This window comes from Neofelis nebulosa, chromosome 14 (assembly GCF_028018385.1).
Source record: "Neofelis nebulosa isolate mNeoNeb1 chromosome 14, mNeoNeb1.pri, whole genome shotgun sequence".
NCBI classification, from domain to species: Eukaryota; Metazoa; Chordata; class Mammalia; order Carnivora; family Felidae; genus Neofelis; species Neofelis nebulosa.
In genome coordinates this window covers 27,073,259-27,100,569 of record NC_080795.1, presented here as the reverse complement: position 1 = coordinate 27,100,569, position 27,311 = coordinate 27,073,259, and the positions used below count along the sequence as shown (strand labels likewise).

General features: G+C 37.5%; 1 long non-coding RNA gene across 1 annotated transcript in view; it reads left to right on the top strand.

Moving 5' to 3' along the window:
- Positions 1–1,985: 1,985 nt before the first annotated feature.
- Positions 1,986–27,311, top strand: part of LOC131495102 (uncharacterized) — a 175,253-nt gene continuing 149,927 nt past the window's right edge. Inside the window, exons 1-2 of the long non-coding RNA XR_009253765.1 lie at positions 1,986–2,431; positions 10,133–10,252. This is a non-coding gene — a long non-coding RNA (uncharacterized LOC131495102). The remainder of the gene's footprint in view (positions 2,432–10,132; positions 10,253–27,311) is intronic.

The window sequence follows — 27,311 nt, the reverse complement described above, 5'->3', positions numbered from 1 at the left end:
TTAAACAACACACGCTGTCCCAAGTGCCTACCTTCCCAACTCACTGCCTGCCCTCCCTCACTGCTACCATCTTCTGTTTTTCTGACTGCTCCACAGTTAAGGATTTGCATTGCCTTTTTTAATACCCAGGCACTATGCTTTGTGACAATGCTTTTCATGCAGGTTATCCATTCTACCATCCACATTCATGGCTCTTACTTTGATCTCCCCTGCTAACCCCACCCACCCATCCACCCATGCACCCATAGATGCACAGATTACACACTCAGTTTGGCTACCCATTTCCATGAGTATCTCATGGATTTGTCATCTAGAAATACTATCAGATCAAAAAATTTGAACTCTAATTCCTGAATCTTTATCCAGAAACTACTTAATCATTCCGACTATCTTATGCTCTCACTTATATGGTGCCTTTAGTGATCTCCATTTTTTCTTTTATCCTCCCTACAACTTCTCTACACACAACCCACTCATCAGCAACCTCTTGCTCTCGATCTCCCCAAGCTTAGATTGTAGTGCTTAGGGGTTAGGGATTATAAAATACCCATTTCTTGATCTATACAAGAAGTTAGTATATAACTAAGCAGAAGTCATCACAGATTACCGTAAAAGCTGAACATATCTTCTTGTAATTTACTTGCTCTTATTTCCAGCCCCAACACATGTTTGTGTTTGTCCCTGGCACAAACTCATGAAACCATACAGCTATCAGTCCCCCACTTCTAGAGTATCTCTTTTTCTGCACTGCACTTGTAAAACACAATTCCAGAGCAACTACTCGGTCACGCTTTTCATCGTACATACCCGTTTCACTGAATGAACTATTGGAAAAACCCCCACAGCTTTGAAGACTGCTACCCAACATATTCACATTTTCTAATCTTCAGTCTGATCTTTTAACTCTATTTAACACGTAACCCTATTAATGTATTATAACAGCTTTTTTTTAAAAAGAAAACATAGGCACTCAGATATTGACTCAAAAATATCTGTCTGTCTGTGTACGTTCTTATCGCTGCTTTCCAGGGCCAGAGCATAGTGTGCCCCACTTCCTGGGTAAAGTCCATCTTCAGCCAGATCAGGGTTACTTTACTGTCCTCTCTGTCTTATCTTCTTCCCATCTGCTATGCACACGCCCCTATCAAAGTGATTTTCCTAAAACACAAATCTTGTCCTGTCACCACTCTCCTAGAATCTCCTCCAACAGCTCTCTGTTGCTCTTAGACTGAAGTCTAAATACTTCCATGTCACTTTCAAGACTCTGTGTTACTTGATTCCAGATGTCTCCTCTCTAACATACTGACCCTTGCAGTTGTTTCCTCCTGCCTTAGGACCTTTATGTGGAATCTTTTGTTTAGAGCACTCTCCTGATCATCCAAGTTTTTTACCTTATAGCCCAGCTGCTCCACCCTCCAATGAGCCAGTCCACTTTCAAACTTACCTCAGGTTTCATTTGATCCTTCAGACTTCAATTTAGACTTCTACTTTCTCTAAGAAGACATCTCTGAACCTCCATATTTGGATTAGGTGATACGCTTCCTTGAAATCCTATATTATACCTAACATAGACTTTATCATAGTGTGTTTTGATTTTTTTGTTTACTTTTCTGTGTTGCTCACTAGACACTAAACACTGTAAGGTCAAGTACAACATTCATCTTTTTCACTGACTCTTCTTAGAGGTCAAGTGTTTCTATCTGAAACAATATTTTATGAACTGAATAGCAATAGACTTAGTAAGATTATAGATCTCAGAGCATATGTAAATGAGCAATTGAAATCTGAAAGGACTCACAGGAACATATGATCTGCTTTACAAAGACGACCAGGAATGATAGGCATGTGATCTGAAAAAAATTGAGGTCATTTAGAAATTGCTTCCCACACCCCAAACAAAAGACATTGCCGAATCAAGGCAAACGTTACCAAAATTCCTTAGGAATTACTTGCTGGTTTACTTGCAGAGAAAGTAAAGAGTGCTCAGATTAAGAAGACAACATTTGCTTCTACAACCTTGCCACAGCCTGACATCAAGTTTCAGGCCAAGTTGAGGGTTTTCTTTTCTTTATTTTTTAAAGTTTATTTATTTATTTTCAAAGAGAGAGAGAGAGAGAGAGCCAGTGCAAGAGCAGGAGAGGGGCAGAGAGAGAAGGAGAGAAAATCCCAAGCAGGCTCCATGCTGTCAGTGCAGAGCCTGATGAGGGCTCCATCCCAAGAACCACAAGATCATGACCTGAGCCAAAATTGAGAGTCAGGCGCTTAACTTACTAAGCCACCCAGACGCCCCCAACTTGAGGGTTTTCTAACACAAATATTCTCAGTCTTTGTGGATAACCAGATCCATTAGAGAATCTGTAGTACTTATAGTCTGTGTAAGAAGTCAACAGCATGGAATGGAGACATTTACAAGTATGGTTGACCATTACAGGTAGGTCCATATTAGTATTTTCTACACTGAGATACAAGAGAAATGGAAAGTGTGTATTATTATTTTTTGACTGCTTAACTGTGTTTATTGACTGCACCATTGCATCCACACTGGTTGAAAAACTTTTATTTTTGCTTAATACATTTACGTTGTTTACATAAAGTGATCTTTCTGTATTCTTTCTAATTATGTAGTTTACTTATTAAGTGTCAACTATACTAGACGCAAGGTGTGAGGCAGAGAAGACAAAGAGAGAACCTTGCTTTTGGACTGATTCTGACTTCAGATAGAATGAGCTAGCAGTCAGTTAGAGGGTCCATGACTGTTGTGGCAAAAGATATCACAAGTGAAGCTAGTGTCTCTTGATGGTGTTTGAGAAATACCTATTGAGTTGTATAGGTTAACTAAGGATCACCTAAAGCCTTTACTTCACATCAAATATTTTAGTTACTTGGTGTTTCTCAAAAACTATATTAGGCCCAAAGAGGCAAGATACAAACCTCTGTGTATCCCAGGTAATGAGGTAAATGAAGCATTTTGGCATTATGCACATAGCCTGCCAGATAAGGCATTAACCGGAGCAGATTTATAAGGATTTCTACTTAAATTCTGTAGAAAAAATTCCTGAAAAATTTTCCAATGTTTAGCAAATAACAATTAATTGTAAATATTTCAAAGTGCATAACTCCTCATAGCTCTTCTCTTTATTTAGTTTACTATTCCCTGTTTTCATTTAAGAAACATAAAATATTTGTATGTAGTTTTCATGCATATATATTCCTGATCTCAAACTTTCTAGTTCTATTTTTTTATAAAGTCACAAATGTCTTGAGATTTTAATACGACTATTATGCATCTTTTAGTAGCATAATCCTGACAGTTGGAGAGGCAACAATGTTTTTGTATTTATTAACATTTTTCACTTCAGGTCAGGATTCAACATTTAAAAAAAATCACAATCTCTTTTTACCTTGAATTTATGTTTAATTATTTTGATAGACTGTATTATTGGTAAAATTACAAAAAAAAGTCACCTTAGCTGGTGTGGGAACAGAAATCTGCAATATTTAATTCAATAGAAAAGCCCGGGATCAGGGTAATAATTACACCTGTGAAATTATGCCATGTGGTTGGCATCAATAATAAAACAGTAACACACCCTTCCCCTTACATAGCTCAGAATAGAATGTCCCTGGTGTCTATATTTTAAGTGAAATGTATGGGCAAAGTCAGAGATGTAAATACTGGAGTTGAAGCTTCTAATCAGTTCTGTCTCTCCCGAAATTATTGACAGAAAACAAGTGAGTCAAATATCAGCCCTATATGGGAATACTTTTAATGGGAATGAAAATTCACCCACCGTCTTTCTGAAATGGCTGTTTTCTCCAGCACAACCCTTAAATCCACAGTTCTCCAAAATGTTGCTTGCATGAGGCACTAGGAGTTTGAATTACTGGCTGAGTCATCAGGTCACAGGGACCTCAGATAGAAATTTCTGTTGTTTATTTAGGAAATGAAAGAGATTTGTTGAAATATGGAAATTACAGTCTGTCATTTGCAGGAAAGTCTCTTTGTTTTAGGCATTCTGAAGAAATATGCAAGTGCTATAAACAACCTAACACTAAAATTTTTTCAATGCCACAATTCAGAGAAATAATAAAATGTAATTGATAGGCTTAGAGATCATGAAGGAGCTGTTGTTTGTCGAGGAGTTTTTGCACCACAACGTTCTATTACTGAAATAATTTACTTTTATATCTGGTGCTGATATTGGAATCTGTACATTTCTGGTATAAAATAACTTTAGGCATTTTAAATATACTTTATGTTCAAGTAAAAACCAGAGAAGGAAGCTTTGGTGTTCTTAAACCACTCTGGATGTCTTATATTTCCTTCTGTTCGAAGAGTGCACCACAATCATTCAATGCACAAGGAAAGAAATCTTGTGCTCAAATACTCTTAGGCAGTGGTGAGAGCATGCGGCCAAGCTGAAGGGCTTCCCAGATCTGAGCAGTATTTTGCGCTTCTTGGCTGATGGATGCCGACACACACAGCTCCCTAAATCACCCCTACTTTAATATCCAGCCCTGCTGAAGGGACTGGACTGATGTGAGCCTGAATCCAAGCCTGCCCTTGTTGGATTTCACTCAGCTGGAAAAATGAACATATAACAGCCACTGGGAATGGGCTTTGCTTATATGGGAAGTCCTCCCAGCCACTGCTTTAACTCTGGTGACCTTTTCTCCAACACTTAAGACTGCAAGGAACTTGGGCGATGTGGGAGAGGGGGAAAAAAAAACAGTTTTTAGAATTTTGGTTGGCAGGGCCGCAAGCTACTGAGACCATATGAATTTTGCAACAAGAGGCCAACTCTGATTGCTGAGGCTTACTCCTTCTTTGGATATAGATAGCCTACCTAATGATACTTGTGCTCTTTCTTTTGTTTTAAGAATATTTCTGATTGTGGTGGTACACCTGCTCACAAGACTTTTTCTCCCCTAAATTAGCAAGTTCCTCCAGCGTTTTAACTCCAGAGGTGACAAGATCGACCTCTCCTTTAAGATGCTTTCCTGTTACTAAAGACTAGATGCTTACTTTGGGTTAGCTAATTGTTGGTCTGTAAACTTTCAACATTTCTCATTTTACCCAGAGTGAAAAATAAAACCTCCATGGGAAGCTAGCACATACTTAGGAGAATGATTGGTTTCTTGCTTGTCAGCACTTCAGGAGGTGGGGTACAAACAAAGCTTCCCTTTCCACTGGAATTGAATTCTTGTTTGGCTCCTGGCCCACTCTACAGATAACCAAACAGAGGCAAACACACCACGTCAAAGCACAAACCAGGGATATGGGAAGTCTGCAATGGGAGACAAGAATATGTATCATTCCTTATCACAACTCTGCAATGCTTTTTATTTTCAGCTTTCCCAGCCTAGTATATAGAAGCATCAGTGAAAGAGTATCCTGTATATTTAGCTCTCTCGGAAAGTCACTAGATAGAATCGAACACCACTTTTAGGAAGCAAATGCTTTTATTACTGCTTATACCACAAACTAGAATTCACAACACTGAAAAAATATGAAAGTTGTGGCTGCTGTTTTCTTGGAAGGAAATTCTTTATTTCTCAACCCTAATTTATTACAAAATGAGTTTGGGTCATTAGAGAGAATCAGGAGCTATTTTAAATCCTGAGAAGAAACGTTTCTTCAGAGAAATTTGTTCTTTTGTCAGTTTGCTACACAAATAGCTTCTAACCCTGCTTTCTAAGATTTAGAACATCTTTTTTTTTTCTTTTCTTTTGGTATAAGGTTTTGAGGGGAACTGAGACTGACTTCCATGTTATTCAATCTGATGGCTCTATTCATGTGCATTTAACTTGCGTTTAGTGCATAAAAATTGAATACTTTGGTTCTAATTTATTTCAGGTACAGATTCGTTAACAAGTTTAAAAGAACAGTCTTGAAATTACTGTAGGTGAAGCAGTCTCTAGTTAGGACAGTACACAATGTCTTGTGAGACATCTTTATGTGAGTGAAACACCTACTATTTGGTGTCGACAGAGGGCAACGCCTCTCATGTGTGGTAACTAATCAGGTACAAAGGGAATTGAATCCTCACATATTGCAGAAATATTTTGCTGCTGAAATCTCTCTAATCTCTAGAGTGTGTTGGCCTTTGATGTTTCTGAAACATAGCCACCTTATTAACCTCCAATACACAGGGTAACTTTTACTCATGTAGGGGAAGATAGAATCCTTTCAGCCAATATGACAATCGACACTGGTAAACAAGCAAATAGGAAAATGAAGAGACTAGCTCAGAATATAATATCCCCATACTCTGTCTATAGATCCTATGTAGATGTTGATGATTTGATTTACTTTCCATATCAAAAGCAATATCTTTCCTGAGGCAATATTCTAATAATTTGTAATGAGTGGACTGAACTGCAATGAAGACTTAAAAAAAAAAAGACATTTAATGATTTTTACCCTAGGTCCTGTGGTGTGAAAACCCACATGAAACCAGATGAACGTCAGGTAAATATTCTTTATTAGAGGTGAGTTGAACTTAAAAGTGATTATGTCTTAATTGCCAGCGTTGCTGTCTTAAATATAGCAGTGACAAGTTTTAAGAGAAAATAACATTTCACGATTAATGCTTTAAATTAACAACTCACAACTGGGTAGACCTCACTGCAATCTATCATGTTGAAGATAGGTGAGGTTTATATTCAGGGATACCTCTTACATTTTCTAAGATTTCTTGGCCTTATTAATTCAAATCTTACTCTCAATGCATGCATGCAGCCAAGATAATTACGAGAAGGCAAGATCAAAGCCAGCATATTATAGTCCTATTCCATTTTCTGCTGATGTGAGTGATGTGCCTCTCCTTTGATGTTGTATGCTTCTACGGCGAAAGTACAGAGGATAAAAATACTACACCATGTAATCTGGCATTTATCCCATGAGAGAAGAATTCCAAATTGTGACACATGTCAAGAAGTTAAAAAAAAAATAACTTAAAAGAGGCCTATGCTTTATAAAGTGACATACTCTGCATTTAAACACCATCAAACATCATCTTCCATTACAAATTTAGTCCCTGATATAAAATTCAAAGAATTTTGTAACTTTAGTAGAAGAAAATAGTTACCATATTTACTAGCAATTATATTAAACGTGTGCCTGAGCCTTTATCCCACCTAATGAGGGCAGTTGACAGGAAGCAGACGCACAGTGTACACATGCATATTTGTGTTTGTACATCCATTCAAGGATTTGGAGTCAGCTGTGTGTACTCTACACATCTATCCAGCTGGTTTTAGTTTGCTATGAATCTTCTATCACCTTAGGTCATGAGGTTGAGCAACTGGCAGATCCCTGCACTAGTTTTGATTAGAGAAACAGAGCTCTTGGTCTATAACATTACATGTAACTTAAATATTTATCCTTATGTTCTACCTCTGGCAACGTGCTATTGGAAATTAAATGTCACTGGTCTGATCTTACTGTTTCTTACAGTGTCCTTTCCTGTCCTAGTTCACCTTTTAGAAATATGTTAAAAGTGTGTATGTGTGTGTGTGTGTGTGTGTGCGTGTGTGTGTGTGTGTGCATGTGTCATGCATGTGTTTGGTTTGCTTACATTTGCATGAACATAGATACTGCAGTATTACTTCTAAATTACCTTTTCTGGAAAATTAAATTGAATTCTTGCCCTTCTGAAGGAAAATAACATTTCCCAATCATGCCTAAGTTACTAGTTAATTCTAGTCCATTCCATTTTGGACTCAGACCCTTTAAGCTACCATGATATGACATAAATGTTTTGTCAAGAAAATGTAAAATTGTTTAGACTACATGGCTGTTACCTCTAAAGCACAACACCCGATATTGAGAAAACTGATTTGATAGGCTACAACTTAACCTTCGCTTCAAATCAAAACCCAAACTATGTTTTATTTTGGAAAATAATGGCTTTCAGTTTTTCCTTGAACTAAATATTCAAGAGGTTCTGAATCCCAGAATGATTGCAAGGTATGCAATGGCAAGGTAAGAAGACCAAAACAGATATAAATATATTTAATCTTGCTTCTCCCTTCTCTATTATTGGAATGAGCTTCTAATCATAAGGTTAAATACATTAAAAGAAAGATCATGAAGTAGAGCTGAATGTTAGAGAGAAACCCCTCTGGTGATCTTTGACATGTTATAGAATATGGTGATGCTAGAACACTATATGTGAACATATGTCATGATGACTTTTGGAGACTATAAACATGTAGTCTCAATACAGATTGCTGACAAAATTTTAAGGTACATTTTTAAACAAATGCTTCTGAAGCAATGTGAAATAAGGGGTGGAGTCACATTTTGTCAATATGTGTTCAATTACAGCCAATTATGTCTGTGTAATACCAGTCCCTTTAACTTCAGCACTACACTAAGAAAATATCACTTTATTCCATTTATTAATTTAGTCTTGGTCCTTTGGGCCCACTGTATGTCAAGTTGGAAACACAAAGTCTTACATCCTATTCACTGGGATCTCCTATGCCCTCACTGGTTACTTCTTTTTAGTTTCCTTATCCAGGTTTCTTCATTTTTCCTCACTTCCAAACACTGGATTGATTTCTCAATCTAAGCATCTGAGCTCCTTAGTTTTCTATCTACACTCAATTCCTAAGTCATCTCCCTCACTCCTAGAGCTTTAAACACCAGCCAGATGCTAGAGCCCTCACATTTCTACCCTTAGCCCAAGACTGCCTGTCTGAATCTAGACTCATATGCCCAACTTCCCTCCCAATGATCTCTCTTTGGAATTTATATTTTTCTGTTGTTTAGCCCTATTGTGCCATTATTATGTTGTAGTCACTGTTCTAAAGGTTTACGTGTCTTAACTAATTTAGTCCTCATAACAACTCCATGAAGTTGATAATATTATTATTCTCAAATTATAGGTAAGAAATGTGGGATATAGTTACTTGCTCAAGTTAACACAGATAGAAATCTACAACTCAGACTTAACATGTTCCAAATATAACTCCTGGTTTCGTCTCCACTGCTTATCCTTTGCCAGTTTCCCTAGCCAGTCCACAGTGCCTCCATCCATTCTACCAGTTGCTTCAAAGTACTTGAGAATTCTTTTATTGTTTTGCCCACCGTATCCAAACCATCAGCAGACTTTGTCCAGTATCTGACCACATCGCAAGGCCAACATCATCCTTCCTCTTCTGGACTACTGCAATATCCTCCTAACTAGTCACTTTGCAGCTAGATTAGCCCTATTGTGACAAAAGAAAAATCAGTAACTTCTGTGCTCAGGGTCATCTCAGGGCTTCGCATCTCAGAATAAAATGTGACATCCTCAGTGTGGCCTCAAAGATCCTCATGATTTTGTCCCAGGCCACATCTCTGACTCTGCTACAACTCACTTACCTCACCCTTCTCTATATCATTTCTTCATTTGTCATTCCTAATGTCATCCTTATCTAAATTGCTTTTTCCTCATGCACTAATCACAATAATGCCTATCTCATCTCATAACTCTTTGTCCTCTTTTTTTAAAGGCTTAAGTTTCAAATAATGTGTTCCTTAGTATTTCTTTATAGAAATACAACTATGTTCCAGAAAGTGAAAGTTTAGTGTGTGTCAGTTATATGTGACTTGAAAAGGAATGTATAGACCATTTTGAATAGAGCAGACTGCTAAATAAAAAGTAAAATTTTTTTTTATTTTTCCATAATAATAAATTTGTAGCTGGGAGGTAGATGCTCAGGCCGATACTGCCTTACCCTCCCTTAATCACTTCTTTTTTGTTTGTTTGTATTTTCTTTTGTTTTGTTTTGTTTTGTTTTAGAGAGATAAAGAAAACACGTATGTGAGAGAGGGGAGGGGCAGAGGGAGAGAGAGAATCATAAGTAGTCTCCATGCTCACCCTGGAGCCCTTTGTGGGGCGTGATCCCATGACCCTGGGATCATAACCTGAGCCGAAATCAAGAGTCAGATGCTCAACTGACTGAGCCACCCAGGCACCCCCCACTTCTAAATGTACCCATATAATGATATTCTTGCCAACAAAAGATGAATAAAATGATTAATATGTGTCACTTCTAGATGTAGGACTTGAAAAATTGTTCATGTGTTCTACTTTTTCCCCTTCACGTGAATTTCAAGGTGGACATGTCTATGTTCCAGGTTCAGCTGTATAAACTAAAACTAGAAATGATGAAGAAGAAGAAAGGAAGATGGAATCCATGTTCTTTAGTGGACACAGAAGTGAAGAGCAGCCAGCTAAATTAACCTGGATTGATGAATGTAAGAAAAACAAAAATGTTTATTCTTTGTGTCTTGGGAGTATATATCAGTAGCTTCTATTTTTATCCTCAATGATGCACAATTTCTTATCATTCAACTTTGCCTCCAGTTGGAATGTAAATTTGGGATGTTGGAGTTTGAAGAGTCTTCTTGGACAATGAGGTAAAAGCTACATGTTGATGACATAATATCCAGATTCCTTTTAATCTTGGAACACATAAGAGCACTCAATTCCCCAGATTTTGCTTATGTGAAAGAATGAAACAAGTGGCTTTATTTTATTTACTTTCATTTTGGATTTCTGTCACTGGAGCTGCATCTAATTCCAACTAATTAACCAGGTTGTATTCCTTATTATTTGCATTCTGTGAGTTAGTATAGAGCTAATACAGGAGCAATTCTGCTCTGGTCAAGAGGGTTACTCCCAGTCTAGATATCAGCACATTTTTTATTTATTATCTAAGAGAATATGGCTCTTCTGCCTGAAGTCCTTTTTCATGAGCTATGATGTCATGTACAAATGAATGGGTATTGTTATAAACCTGAGATACAGAAGTTTTCATTAAAAAGTTTCTATTTATCTTGTTTGAAGAGTTGCCTATTTCTTTCCTGTGATATCCCTAGAAGATAAATTTGTTGCAATAAGATAAAGGAAACTCTTCATTGAAAACCACAGCAAACAACTCAGGTCAGTTTTAAAGTGTATTTTCCACACCCCGCATTATTAGAGCAGGCCCAATTAAATTTTAGTGCCCAGGGACCATTCTTGCTATTATTTTCTAATAGAATGTGATATAATATTATCCTTGAAACAGTTTCAATTTAAATTACTACCCTCCCCACCCCATTCTGCTTTTACTCCCTTTATGTGGAATCCCTCCGAAGATACTGAACCTGAATTGTATCTTATCTCATGACCTATAGTTCCGGCCCAAAATTTGGAATTTTCATATATTTGTGGAATAGCCTTATAATCCATTCCATTTCAGAACAAATTCCTCTAATTATAATATAGGAAGAAAAAATGGTAAATTGATAACCTGATATCTATTTGGAATAGCCCTTCTTTTCTTAACTTATTTAGCTATCAAAAGAAAGTTTTAGTCTGTTTTAAAAGTCCTAGGCAGTTAATAATTGAGTGTACTTTGAAAATAATAGTAATATGTAATAGTGATGGACTATAATTTAAGCCTAATGTGGACAATTAGAAGTAATATTTTTTAGGGGCGCCTGGGTGGCGCAGTCGGTTAAGCGTCCGACTTCAGCCAGGTCACGATCTCGCGGTCCGTGAGTTCGAGCCCCGCGTCAGGCTCTGGGCTGATGGCTTGGAGCCTGGAGCCTGTTTCCGATTCTGTGTCTCCCTCTCTCTGCCCCTCCCCCGTTCATGTTCTGTCTGTCTCTCTCTGTCCCAAAAATAAATAAAAACCGTTGGGAAAAAAAAAAATTAAAAAAAAAAAAAAAAAAAAAAGAAGTAATATTTTGTCGTACTGCCTGTTCTGAAATATTTTAACAGCAGTTATTCCACTTGTTTTCATAGTAGTAGTTTTTGCAGCAGGTATGACCATATTAAACTTTTTTTTTTTTGATATGCAACCCAAGGCTTCTATAACTTTGACAGGTACATAGCTAGCTTGTAGCAAAGGTAAGTCTATAGATTCCAGAGACTGTCATCTTCCTACTTGCCATGTAGTGTATAAATAAAAAACTTAAACTATCTCTTTGGAAGATTGCATTGCTGTCCTTGCACACATAGAAAAATTGTACCAATTTATGCAAAAATAGAATAGATGAGAGGTAAGGCTTAATAAAACGTCTGTCCACTTCACTGGAATACTGGCTGGTAGTAACAACATGCTTCCAGTTAAAGAAATAAAAGGTTTTAGTTAAACATCTTAATGAAGCTCATTTTTGTTTTTCTTTTTTCTGATATGGCTTCTTTTAACTCAATATTTGGTGTTACTTTCAAAGAAAGCATCCAGTGCCAGAAAACAAATCTATACTGGGAAATATTGCTTATAATTATCATCACTATTAACATCACTGTCATGAAAAATGCTTCTATTATATTTTAAGTGAGAGAGGCCATGTCTTTTTATATATATATATTTTTATATAAAACTGAAAATTTAGTTTAGAAGAATCTTTTTTGTTTAGCACCAGTAAAATGATGGATAATTTTCTGGCCTGTGTGCCTCTGTACTAACAATGTTATTTTGAAAAGGATGTGCTTTTGAAAAGTCTGAGGCAGTAATCCTGGGTACCTCAGGATCTATGTGTGCCTTGCTGCCTATTTTGAGCAAACTGTTTCCTCAATATATACTTAAAACTAATGATTTGTTGTATAATAAAAATTAAAATTTTTAGCAAAACTGACCACGTGGTAAGTTTTGGCACCCTATGTAAACAGCTGGTTTCTTTAATGCTTATTCCCATGCCTAGTGAAGAGTGGTTTCTTAAAGGAACACATCTGATACAAATACCTTAAATATTATCAGTAATTCAAGGGAACGCAAGAAAATTTGAAAAGGGGCTCATTGAACTAACTTAGAAACCCCTGCAAATGTATGAAAAATATGTATTTTCCCTTTTCCCTGAGTAAACTGCACAGAAACCTACATAAGTGGTGCATAAAGCTTTCATGACTTAAGCCCTAGGCTACATATCTAAGTGGTCCCCACTGTATTCACATATAAACAATAGCACTGTATATTAAGAATCACAATAATAGCAAAAACAACTATAACATTATTAGCATGATTTTATTTTTATTTTTATGGCTTCTTGACTAGTTTGACAACTACCTACTGGCTTTTAGGAAATGCCTAAAATGCCAGTTATACATACTTTATGTCGGAGAAGATAGACAGCTTTAGTTTTACTCATGGGATCATCCACAGGAAAGCTTCTCAGACAAAAATTGGGGGGTCTCAAGTTACAATGAACATTCCATATACAGGCTTCCTTGTTATCAATTAACTCAACTTACTTCTTCATCAATTTTTTCTCCCTTCAGTCTTGATGGTTTTATGACCTAGACCCAGGCGATACCCTTAGGCGGTCCATGTGATAATTGACACATTTTCTAACACGGTATAGTGATGCCCAAGTCACTGCTTTCAGGCTGTGACTTGAGCTTATTGGAGTCTGCAGCAGGGGCTCCTTTTATCCTCATACATCAGAATACACTGACAGCTCTCCCATGCAGGGACCACGCAGATCTCTCCCCCAGGAAAATATATGCAAACACCTCCAGAACATTGTAATGGTTGCTAGGCATCACAATGGTGACATCTTTATGATAAACACAGTATGCAGAAGAAGGTCTAATAAAAGAATAACAAATTATTACATGCAAAGGGCAATTTTACAAGATTAACGGGTATAATAAATTACTACTAGATCAGAATACCTTATTACCTTTTAAGGTATTTCACAGTGGAGACAAAGTGAACTGGCCTATAAAAACCCAGAGAATGTGGGAGAGAATAGCAAACTGCTTTTCCACATTTCTGAAAGAAAGTCACAATACTTGCCTTATAATATGGTGAGTTCAGCAAGTACTTATGCTAAAATAGGGTTATGCATGCAGTTCATGCTAAGATGTTTATTATGATTTTTCATATGGCTATTGTACCTTCAGTAACATTGCAATCTATATACTATTAACTTAAAAACTGGTAGGATTTTATTTCTAAAACAATTTCAATACATAAAATATTACATAGTAAATTCCAAGACTCACATTATTTTATAATAATTAGTAAATGTGTGTTTTTCAACAAGATAGTAGGAATTTTGTAGCAATGAATTGCTTCCTTTGATGATTTTCATCAGATGTTCAAGAAGTTAAAAGGAAAATGTTTCCAGATTTTCAAATTTACATTTCCCTTTTATTTTGAAAAAGTAACCAATGCTTCTTACTTTTTCTTGACTGTACTTATATTACAAAATGAGAAAAATTCTATTACTTGAACATTGGAGACATGACATTTGCAATATATAGAATTATTTTATTTTATTGAAAGAACTGTAGCTATTTAGACATTTCTAGTGGTGAGTCTAATCTTTTCCAAGAAATAAGAAACTTAAAAGAGAGGATAGAGGGGATGGAAGTGGGAGAAAAGGGGACAGAGGGAGTAGAGAGAAAGAAGAGAGAAAGAAGATAGGAGAGAAGGAAAGAGGGAGAGAGGGAAAGAGGGAGGAAATAAAGGAAGGAGAGAAGGAAGGAATGAAGGAAAGCCATGAGACTTTCCAAGTCTGATCACCTTCCCAAATATTTTGATACCTAGAGTTGAAAACTTGAGCTACCATTAAAATATTTTTAATGTTTATTTATTTTTGAGACAGAGAGAGACAGAGAGAGACAGAGCACAGAAGGGGAAGGGTCAGAGACACAGAATCTGAAGCAGGCTCCAGGCTCTGAGTTGTCAGCACAGAGCCCGACGAGGGGCTTGAACTCACAGACGTGAGATCATGACCTGAGCCGAAGTCGGACACTTAACGACTGAGCCACCCAGGCACCCCTAAGATATTTTTAAATAGCTGCTTTAAGTTATGATTCATTAGATATAAATAATGCAACCAAACTTCATTGGTGATTGCTTTGAGCTATTTGTTGCTGTTATGGGTGAGCCATTGGACTCAAGCTTGACCTAAGTAAACGTTACAGTAAAAAAAAAAAAATGCATTCACATTCCTTTTATCGTTTTTGCTACTGTTCATGAATACTTGAGATCAAGAGTGCAATATTTATCTCTTTTCTGCCATCTTTATAGCTCTTTCTATTGTGACTGCCATGCAATGGTAACTCACATGTAGGTGAAAGTCTAAAGAGTACAGTTTTTCAATAACATCACACTTCAAGTGCTTTCTAAAAGGATGGTCCTCATCAGATCAGAATAATCAATATTCCTTTTGACTAATCTTGAAGTCTCCTCAAGTTGAGTTTGCTAATACTGACAGTGTGGTTCTTGTAGGTGGAAGAGGGAAATGGTGGAGTTATTATTGATAACTACTGGGTATAGACTGGAGGAAAAATTGGGGAGTGAGGGATAAGGGAGGCATTGAAGTTCCTCCAGAACAATTTATGCATTATCCTCCTCACTGGGAAATACACAAAGAGAAGATGGAAGCTCAGTCAACTTGAATGTTTAATGAATACTATTAGATATCTGTGTGAGTCATTCACATTTTTTAAAATATGAATTGCTTTTTAAACTATCATGTAGAAAACATTTTATTTATTCTTTCTTTGATGCTATTCTATATTTATGCAGATCCAAGTTTCTGACCTATATCAGAATATTTATTGCATATCTGAATTTGTAACTGTGAGACAACCACTAATTAAACTTATATTTAACTATACCTTACCTCTGTCTTGCATATCTCTCCATGAGAGGGCTGTGGGCACAGTGGATAAAAGTGCATTCTATAAACTGTTCTGGAATTCTTTTTGAATACCAAGAATTTTGACTCTTTCTCTTTTTAATTTTGTGACTTGGATAAGTTCACCTTTGGGTATCTCAGTTTCCTCATCTGTGAAAATGAGAATAACAGGAGTTTATCTCAGGGGCTTTTGTGAAGATTAACAGCATTGATAACATTTAATTCACTTAAAACAGTGCCAGGTACTTAAACCTTGTATCTCAGTCTCAAGAAAAGGATTCTTATGAAAGCTGTTGTCTTGACTTCAAATTTAGCTTTTGTAAGCATTGATTTCAAAATGGGGATCATCCAGGATTAGGGATATTTTAGCTAATAAAGGTATTTCCATTTTTTATAAGAACAAGAAAAAGGCATATATACTCACAGTGGGATGCACTGATAAGATTTTCTTTTGTTCCTGTAGTTGTTGTTATTGTTGTAATACAATTCCATTTATTTTTTTTTTTGTTTGATAATGATCATTTTATTTATTTTTTTTTAATTAATTAATTAATTTATTTATTTAATATATGAAATTTACTGTCAAATTGGTTTCCATACAACACCCAGTGCTCATCCCAAAAGGTGCCCTCCTCAATACCCATCACCCACCCTGCCCTCCCTCCCACCCCCCATCAACCCTCAGTTTGTTCTCAGTTTTTAACAGTCTCTTATGCTTTGGCTCTCTCCCACTCTAACCTCTTTTTTTTTTTTTTTTTCCCTTCCCCTCCCCCATGTGTTTCTGTTACGTTTCTCAGGATCCACATAAGAGTGAAACCATATGGTATCTGTCTTTCTCTGTATGGCTTATTTCACTTAGCATCACACTCTCCAGTTCCATCCACGTTGCTACAAAAGGCCATATTTCATTCTTTCTCATTGCCACGTAGTATTCCATTGTGTATATAAACCACAATTTCTTTATCCATTCATCAGTTGATGGACATTTAGGCTCTTTCCATAATTTGGCTATTGTTGAGAGTGCTGCTATAAACATTGGGGTACAAGTGCCCCTATGCATCAGTACTCCTGTATCCCTTGGATAAATTCCTAGCAGTGCTATTGCTGGGTCATAGGGTAGGTCTATTTTTAATTTTTTGAGGAACCTCCACCCTGCTTTCCAGAGCGGCTGCACCAATTTGCATTCCCACCAACAGTGCAAGAGGGTTCCCGTCTCTCCACATCCTCTCCAGCATCTATAGTCTCCTGATTTCTTCATTTTGGCCACTCTGACTGGCGTGAGGTGGTATCTGAGTGTGGTTTTGATTTGTATTTCCCTGATGAGGAGCGACGTTGAACATCTTTTCATGTGCCTGTTGGCCATCCGGATGTCTTCTTTAGAGAAGTGTCTATTCATGTTTTCTGCCCATTTCTTCACTGGGTTATTTGTTTTTCGGGTGTGGAGTTTGATGAGCTCTTTATAGATTTTGGATACTAGCCCTTTGTCCGATGTGTCATTTGCAAATATCTTTTCCCATTCCGTTGGTTGCCTTTTAGTTTTGTTGGTTGTTTCCTTTGCTGTGCAGAAGCTTTTTATCTTCATAAGGTCCCAGTAATTCACTTTTGCTTTTAATTCCCTTGCCTTTGGGGATGTGCCGAGTAAGAGATTGCTACGGCTGAGGTCAGAGAGGTCTTTTCCTGCTTTCTCCTCTAAGGTTTTGATGGTTTCCTGTCTCACATTCAGGTCCTTTATCCATTTTGAGTTTATTTTTGTGAATGGTGTGAGAAAGTGGTCTAGTTTCAACCTTCTGCATGTTGCTGTCCAGTTCTCCCAGCACCATTTGTTAAAGAGACTGTCTTTTTTCCATTGGATGTTCTTTCCTGCTTTGTCAAAAATGAGTTGGCCATACGTTTGTGGGTCTAGTTCTGGGGTTTCTATTCGATTCCATTGGTCTATGTGTCTGTTTTTATGCCAATACCATGCTGTCTTGATGATGACAGCTTTGTAGTAGAGGCTAAAGTCTGGGATTGTGATGCCTCCTGCTTTGGTCTTCTTCTTCAAAATTACTTTGGCTATTCGGGGCCTTTTGTGGTTCCATATGAATTTTAGGATTGCTTGTTCTAGTTTCGAGAAGAATGCTGGTGCAATTTTGATTGGGATTGCATTGAATGTGTAGATAGCTTTGGGTAGTATTGACATTTTGACAATATTTATTCTTCCAATCCATGAGCAGGGAATGTCTTTCCATTTCTTTATATCTTCTTCAATTACCTGCATAAGCTTTCTATAGTTTTCAGCATACAGATCTTTTACATCTTTGGTTAGATTTATTCCTATGTATTTTATGCTTCTTGGTGCAATTGTGAATGGGATCAGTTTCTTTATTTGTCTTTCTGTTGCTTCATTGTTAGTGTATAAGAATGCAACTGATTTCTGTACATTGATTTTGTATCCTGCAACTTTGCTGAATTCATGTATCAGTTCTAGCAGACTTTTGGTGGAGTCTATCGGATTTTCCATGTATAATATCATGTCATCTGCAAAAAGCGAAAGCTTGACTTCATCTTTGCCAATTTTGATGCCTTTGATTTCCTTTTGTTGTCTGATTGCTGATGCTAGAACTTCCAGCACTATATTAAACAGCAGCGGTGAGAGTGGGCATCCCTGTCGTGTTCCTGATCTCAGGGAAAAAGCTCTCAGTTTTTCCCCATTGAGGATGATGTTAGCTGTGGGCTTTTCATAAATGGCTTTTATGATCTTTAAGTATGTTCCTTCTATCCCGACTTTCTCAAGGGTTTTTATTAAGAAAGGGTGCTGGATTTTGTCAAAGGCCTTTTCTGCATCGATTGACAGGATCATATGGTTCTTCTCTTTTTTTTTGTTAATGTGATGTATCACGTTGATCGATTTGCGAATGTTGAACCAGCCCTGCATCCCAGGAATGAATCCCACTTGATCATGGTGAATAATTCTTTTTATATGCTGTTGAATTCGATTTGCTAGTATCTTATTGAGAATTTTTGCATCCATATTCATCAGGGATATTGGCCTGTAGTTCTCTTTTTTTACTGGGTCTCTGTCTGGTTTAGGAATCAAAGTAATACTGGCTTCATAGAATGAGTCTGGAAGTTTTCCTTCCCTTTCTATTTCTTGGAATAGCTTGAGAAGGATAGGTATTATCTCTGCTTTAAACGTCTGGTAGAACTCCCCTGGGAAGCCATCTGGTCCTGGACTCTTATTTGTTGGGAGATTTTTGATAACCGATTCAATTTCTTCGCTGGTTATGGGTCTGTTCAAGCTTTCTATTTCCTCCTGATTGAGTTTTGGAAGAGTGTGGGTGTTTAGGAATTTGTCCATTTCTTCCAGGTTGTCCAATTTGTTGGCATATAATTTTTCATAGTATTCCCTGATAATTGTTTGTATCTCTGAGGGATTGGTTGTAATAATTCCATTTTCATTCATGATTTTATCTATTTGGGTCATCTCCCTTTTCTTTTTGAGAAGCCTGGCTAGAGGTTTGTCAATTTTGTTTATTTTTTCAAAAAACCAACTCTTGGTTTCGTTGATCTGCTCTACAGTTTTTTTAGATTCTATATTGTTTATTTCTGCTCTGATCTTTATTATTTCTCTTCTTCTGCTGGGTTTAGGCTGCCTTTGCTGTTCTGCCTCTATTTCCTTTAGGTGTGCTGTTAGATTTTGTATTTGGGATTTTTCTTGTTTCTTGAGATAGGCCTGGATTGCAATGTATTTTCCTCTCAGGACTGCCTTCGCTGCGTCCCAAAGCGTTTGGATTGTTGTATTTTCATTTTCGTTTGTTTCCATATATTTTTTAATTTCTTCTCTAATTGCCTGGTTGACCCACTCATTCGTTAGTAGGGTGTTCTTTAACCTCCATGCTTTTGGAGGTTTTCCAGACTTTTTCCTGTGGTTGATTTCAAGCTTCATAGCATTGTGGTCTGAAAGTATGCATGGTATAATTTCAATTCCTGTAAACTTATGAAGGGCTGTTTTGTGACCCAGTATATGATCTATCTTGGAGAATGTTCCATGTGCACTCGAGAAGAAAGTATATTCTGTTGCTTTGGGATGCAGAGTTCTAAATATATCTGTCAAGTCCATCTGATCCAATGTATCATTCAGGGCCCTTGTTTCTTTATTGACTGTGTGTCTAGATGATCTATCCATTTCTGTAAGTGGTGTGTTAAAGTCCTCTGCAATGACCACATTCTTATCAATAAGGTTGCTTATGTTTATGAGTAACTGTTTTATATATCTGGGGGCTCCGGTATTTGGCGCATAGACATTTATAATTGTTAGCTCTTCCTGATGGATAGACCCTGTACTTATTATATAATGCCCTTCTTCATCTCTTGTTACAGCCTTTAATTTAAAGTCTAGTTTGTCTGATATAAGTATGGCTACTCCAGCTTTCTTTTGGCTTCCAGTAGCATGATAAATAGTTCTCCATCCCCTCACTCTCAATCTAAAGGTGTCCTCAGATCTAAAATGAGTCTCTTGTAGACAGCAAATAGATGGGTCTTGTTTTTTTATCCATTCTGATACCCTATGTCTTTTGGTTGGCGCATTTAATCCATTTACATTCAGTGTTATTATAGAAAGATACGGGTTTAGAGTCATTGTGATGTCTGTATGTTTTATGCTTGTAGTGATGTCTCTGGTACTTTGTCTCACAGGATCCCCCTTAGGATCTCTTGTAGGGCTGGTTTCGTAGTGACAAATTCCTTCAGTTTTTGTTTGTTTGGGAAGACCTTTATCTCTCCTTCTATTCTAAATGACAGACTTGCTGGATAAAGGATTCTCGGCTGCATATTTTTTCTGTTTAGCACACTGAAGATATCGTGCCAAGCCTTTCTGGCCTGCCAAGTTTCAAAGGAGAGATCAGTCACGAGTCTTATAGGTCTCCCTTTATATGTGAGGGCATGTTTATCCCTTGCTGCTTTCAGAATTTTCTCTTTATCCTTGTATTTTGCCAGTTTCACTATGATATGTCGTGCAGAAGATCGATTCAAGTTACGTCTGAAGGGAGTTCTCTGTGCCTCTTGGATTTCAATGCCTTTTTCCTTCCCCAGTTCAGGGAAGTTCTCAGCTATAATTTCTTCAAGTACCCCTTCAGCACCTTTCCCTCTCTCTTCCTCCTCTGGAATACCAATTATGCGTATATTATTTCTTTTTAGTGTATCACTTAGTTCTCTAATTTTCCCCTCATACTCCTGGATTTTTTTATCTCTCTTTCTTTCAGCTTCCTCTTTCTCCATAACTTTATCTTCTAGTTCACCTATTCTCTCCTCTGCCTCTTCAATCCGAGCCGTCGTGGTTTCCATTTTGTTTTGCATTTCATTTAAAGCGTTTTTCAGCTCCTCGTGACTGTTCCTTAGTCCCTTGATCTCTGTGGCAAGAGATTCTCTGCTGTCCTGTATACTGTTTTCAAGCCCAGCGATTAATTTTATGACTATTATTCTAAATTCACTTTCTGTTATATTATTTAAATCCTTTTTGATCAGTTCATTAGCTGTTGTTATTTCCTGGAGATTCTTCTGAGGGGAATTCTTCCGTTTGGTCATTTTGGACAGTCCCTGGAGTGGTGAGGACCCGCAGGGCACTTCCCCCGTGCTGTGGTGTATAACTGGAGTTGGTGGGTGGGGCCGCAGTCCGACCTGATGTCTGCCCCCAGCCCACCGCTGGGGCCACAGTCAGACTGGTGTGTGCCTTCTCTTCCCCTCTCCTAGGGGCGGGATTCACTGTGGGGTGGTGTGGCCCGTCTGGTCTACTTGCACACTGCCAGGCTTGTGGTGCTGGGGAGCTGGCGTATTAGCTGGGGTGGGTAGGCAAGGTGCACAGGGGCGGGAGGGGCAGGCTTAGCTCGCTTCTCCTTAGGTGATCCACTTCAGGAGGGGCCCTGTGGCAGCGGGAGGGAGTCAGATCCGCTGCCGGAGGTTTGGCTCCGCAGAAGCACAGAGTTGGGTGTTTGCGCGGAGCGAGCAAGTTCCCTGGCAGGAACTGGTTCTCTTTGGGATTTTGGCTGGGGGATGGGCGGGGGAGATGGCGCTGGCGAGCGCCTTTGTTTCCCACCAAACTGAGCTCTGCCGTCCGGGGGCTCAGCAGCTCTCCCTCCCTTTGTCCTCCAGCCTTCCCGCTTTCTGAGCAGAGCTGTTAACTTCTGACCTCCCAGACGCTAAGTCGCGCTTGCTGTCGGAACACACTCCGTCCGGCTCCTCCGCTTTTGCCAGCCCGACTCGGGGGCTCCGCTTGGCCGGCGAGCCGCCCCTCCGCCCCGGCTCCCTCCCGCCAGTCCGTGGAGCGCGCACCGCCTCGCCGCCCTTCCTACCCTCTTCCGTGGGCCTCTCGTCTGCGCTTGGCTCCGGAGACTCCGTTCTGCTAATCCTCTGGCGGTTTTCTGGGTTCTTTAGGCAGGTGTAGGTGGAATCTAAGTGATCAGCAGGACGCGCGGTGAGCCCAGCGTCCTCCTATGCCGCCATCTTCCGGAACTCCCTACAATTCCATTTAAAAGCATGTTGATTAGCTCAGACTAATTAGGAATTATATTTGCATATAAAATGTACTCATTTTAACCATGTTGCAAGATAGGTGATGTTATCATCTCTATTTTATTAGTGGGGAAATTGGGAAAGAATACGGGGCTTTCTGTGGGTCACCTAACTTGTAAGTAGTGTCAAAGTTCTTGCTCTTTCCTCTAGCCTATTTGATAGCCCTTATCTATCTAAGTATAGTCCTAAGAAATAGTTCATTAGTTAATTTGTTAAAACAGCACTTATTGAGCACCTGCTATCTGCCAGACACTGTGCTACATTTCTGGTGGTGAAATAGTAAATAAGGCACTGTTAGAACTATTGAGAATCAAGGGTTCTAAGGGGGAAAACATGGACAAACAAGAAATTTGAGTGCATCATGATAAGAGTTGATATGGAAATATATAGGGGCATGATTGGAATGATTTCAGAAAGAGGCATTATGCATACAAAAATGTACAAAATACATATTCTGAGTATATGGCAAAAAGAAGGAATAAAAGAATAAAATTTTACAATGTTTTATTTTTTACTTTTTTTTAACTGAGATATTAATTGGACATAGTGATGTTAATGAATATATCATTATGATTTGAAAAAATTCATCAAAGTCTAACAGCCAATTAGAATATTTCATTGCCTGCTGGTCTAACACTTATTCACAAAGACTGGTTTTGATTGTGACTTGGAAACTAGATGACCATCCTAGCTACTAATCAATTAAATGCTGGATAGTTCTCTTCTTCTTAATTATCTATATCTCATTTAATAAAAATCTCACCCTTGTTTCTATTCATTTCTCGTTACATTCTTTTCCTAAACAATCTTATCGACATCCACACTGATGTCTCCCAAATCTATCTGCAGCCTTTCATTTCTCATGCCATCCATGGAGATATTTCTAAGTTTTGATTAATCTGATATCTCCATTGTATATTTTACCGACCAATGTAATTCTCTTACTTTCCCCATAAATTCCTTTTTCTATAGGCATAAAACTAGTTGGTGACACCATGAGTAGCCAAGTCCCTATCCAGCTGCCACTCGTTCTTACACTACCAGATTTCATCTAATTCTATAATGCTAGTCAGGGATTCGTTTTTATCTTAGATTGTACCAAAAACTATTGTTAGCAATAATACAGTGCTTTCTTCTCTCAGAATATTATCTAATACTTAATTTTCTCACACTTAAGTTAGCATTGGTTTTATCAATTATTTTTTTTTTTACTTACATTTAAAACAAAATATGAGGGGGCGCCTGGGTGGCTTGGTCGGTTAAGCGTCCGACTTTGGCTCAGGTCATGATCTCACAGTCCGTGAGTTCGAGCCCCGCGTCGGGCTCTGTGCTGACAGCTCAGAGCCTGGAGCCTGTTTCGGATTCTGTGTCTCCCTCTCTCTCCGCCCCTCCCCTGTTCATGCTCTGTCTCTCTCTGTCTCAAAAATAAATAAACGTTAAAAAAAATGTAAAAAAAATAAAACAAAATATGAGGAAACTAATTTGTTTAAGGTACTTCTAAAACCATTTAACCTTCAAAGTACCACTTTCTGAACTGCTTCAGAACTGAGAATTGTTAGTCTGTGTATTAACACTCAACTGAGTCATTGGTGCTGAATTCTTAAGCCAGCTTTTTAAAAATAATAAACTTTAGTTTTTAAGAGAAGTTTTGTGTTCACAACAAACTGAAGTGTTTCCCAGTCCCTACACATGCACAAACCCTCTCACTATTGGTATTCCACACCACAATGGTATGTTTATCACCATCTATGAACCTACACAGTTAATGTTAGGACTCAATGGATATTGACAAATGTAGATACATATTTTCATCAATATAGAGTCATACAGAGTATTTTCACTGCCCTAAAAGTCCTCTCTGCTCTACCTATTCATTCCTTTCTCCCTATTAACTTCTGGAACTCACGGATCTTTTTACTGTCTCCATTACTACCTTATGCAAAATGTCATATAGTTGGAATTATACTTATGTAGCCTTTTCAAACTGGCTTCTTTCAGTTAATAATATGCATTTTAGTTTCCTTTATGTCTTCTCGTGGCTTGATTGCTCCATCTTTTTTTAGCACTGAATAATATTCCAGTGTTGTTTCACAGTTTATCTTATCCATTCACCTCCTGAAGGACACCTTGATTGCTTCCAAATTTTGGCAATTATGAATAAAACTGCTATAAAGATTTGTGTACAGGGTTTTGTGTGAACATAAATTTTCAACTCAACTCTTTAGGAAAATACCAGAGAGGATTATTGGTGGATAGTATGATAAGAGTATATTTAGTTTTATAAGAAACTGTCAAACTGTCATACAAAGTGGCTGTACCATTTTGCATTTCTACCAGCAATGAATGAGAGAGTTCCTATTGTTCCACCTCTTTGCCAGCATTTGGTGTTTGAGTGTTTTGGATTTTGGCCATTCTACTGGATGTGTAGCAGAATCTCTTTGTTGTTTTAATTTGCAATTCCTTGATGATACTTGATGCTGAACATATTTTCATATGTCTATTTGCGATCTTTATATCTTCTTTGTGATTTTAGATCTCTTCTAATATGTGCATTCAATATTATGAGTTTCTCTTTATGAACTGCTTTGCTGAATCCTGTAAGTTTTGAAAGTTGTATTTTCATTTAGTTCAGAGTATTTATTAATTTTTTTTTTGAGATATTTCCTTTGACTCATGTTGTATTTAGAAGTTTGTTTTTGATCTGCAAGTAAGTATTTGGGAGATTTTTCCAAGCTATCTTTGCCTTATTGATTTCTAGTTTTATTCCATTGTGGTTGAGAGTACACATTGTATGATATCTACTTTTGAAAACTTGTTAAGGTGCATTTTTTTGGCTCAGAATGTGGTCTATCTTGGGGAATGTCCCACATGACCTTGAGAAGAATGTGTCTTGTGCTATTGTTGATGAAGTACTATATTGATGTCAATTATATGCAGTTGATTGGTGGTCCTGTTGAGTTCTTGAACCAGCTTTTCAATTATCAACTGAAGCTCAGAAATGGTGTTGAATATACCTGATCTACCAACCTACCAAGCAGCCATTTGATTCCTAGGGATTACATGAGTAGTTTGGTCTCTGAGAGTTCATTTCAAACCTCTGACACCTATTCATCACAAGTTATGGTGTTGGCAATTTTTATAGTTGAGTATGATCAGGCAATGATATCTGTTTGAAAACATTGTTTGCACTTCGACATGCCAACAGAGCCGACTAGGTATCATTTCCAGTGCAGCGCTGGGAATTGTCTAGTAGACTCTCTATAGATTATCTGATTATATGGAGGTGTGCTCATGTGTTTTTCTTTCTGTTATTTAGCCCATTACCCAACTCTGCTGAGGTAGATGTTAAGTAGTTTAAAAAGGTAAAAAGCAAGTGATTCTAATCCATATAAATAAAAATGCGTTTTGTCTGATAGAGATAAAATTTTTGACTAGTTGAAGAGATGAGCCTACTTATTACATTTTATTGTTTTATTATATATAAACCAATTTTGCATCTATTAGCAAATTTATTTCAGCATTCCAGATTGCATACACATATATGTTTTTTCTTCACATACTCCTCTGAACTGATTTTGTATCTTGCACTGGTTTCTTCATCAATTAAGGAATAAATAAATCTTAAATATGTTTTCTTTTTTAATGTTTATTTATTTTTCAGGGAGAGAGAGGAAGAGCATGAGTTGGGGAGGGGCAAAAAGAGTGGGGGATAGAGGATCTGAAGCTGGTTCTGTACTGACAGCAGAGAACCTGATGCAGGGCTTGAACTCATGAACCATGAGATCATGACCTGAGCCATGAGATCATGACCTGAGACGAAGTCAGACACTTAAACTGACTGAGCCATCCAGGCGCCCTGACATGTATTCATTTTAAACTTGCATGTAAGTCATGACATTATGTTTTTGAAAATTATATTTTCAATTAATTAAGTCATGATACCCACCTATGGACCTCAGTGATTATGAGACACCATCCATTATAAGATTTCAGAAATGTTAAAATATAAATTTATACATCTTAAAATTGATGAAATATGATAATCACCAAGTCATATTAATTCTTCTTTCAAATATCTCTTGAATATATCTTTCTCCTTTAGTTTCCACTACTTCTGTGTGAGTTTCTTTGTTTCTGCATTTTATGCATAACTTTCTGATGTATTTTTTTTTCCTTCAGCTTCCTTTCTCTCCAGTCCATCCTTAGCTATGCTGCCTAAGTAATGATTGTAAACCCAAATGTTTATGGTACACTGCTGTTTTCAAGCCCTGAAATGATTTACTTCTTGATATTATTTACTGGGGTCTTCACAATTTAAATCCTACATATCTTACTTCTAACTTCTGTAAATAGTTTCAGATTGTCAGATTTTCTCAGAGGTCATTCACTGATAGTATTAGTTTCTAGTCAGAGTTTCTTCATGACTCTACAATCTTATCAATTGTTTAATAACACTCTGCATGTTACATAGTTTTTCATCTATCTATTTGATTTGTATTTATTTATTTATGTTTATTATCTTTGAGGGAGAGAGAGACAGAGAGACAGAGAGCAACAGGGGAGGGGCAGAGAGAGAGGGAGACACAGAATCCGAAGCGGGTTCCAGGCTCTGAACTGTCAGCACAGAGCTGGATGCAGGGCTGGAACCCACAGACCGTGAGATCTTAACCTGAGATGAAGTCCGATGCTTAACCCACTGAACCACCCAGGCGCCGCTGATGTGTATTTATAAACGTAACTTTCTCATAGAAGCTTCTGTATGGTTCTCTTAAGCATTTCTGATTCGGTTATCCTTTGGACAAAGAATTTACTGAATTCCAGGTACTTAGTACCTCTTGAGCCTTATTAAAATTTAACATTCATGTTCAAAGATAGCAAATATATATACATATATATATATAAAATATTCTGAAAAAATATATATGTATATACATGTATATGTATATATGTATATACATGTATATGTATATATATTCTGAAGACAATTCCAAAATCAATTAAAATAATAGCTGAATCTGCTTCTTCTCATTCTATTTTGTACATCTAGGATATAAATTAAGAACATTAAAAAAGTTTTAATGGGGATGCCTGGGTGGCTAAGTCAGTTAAGTATCTGACTGGATTT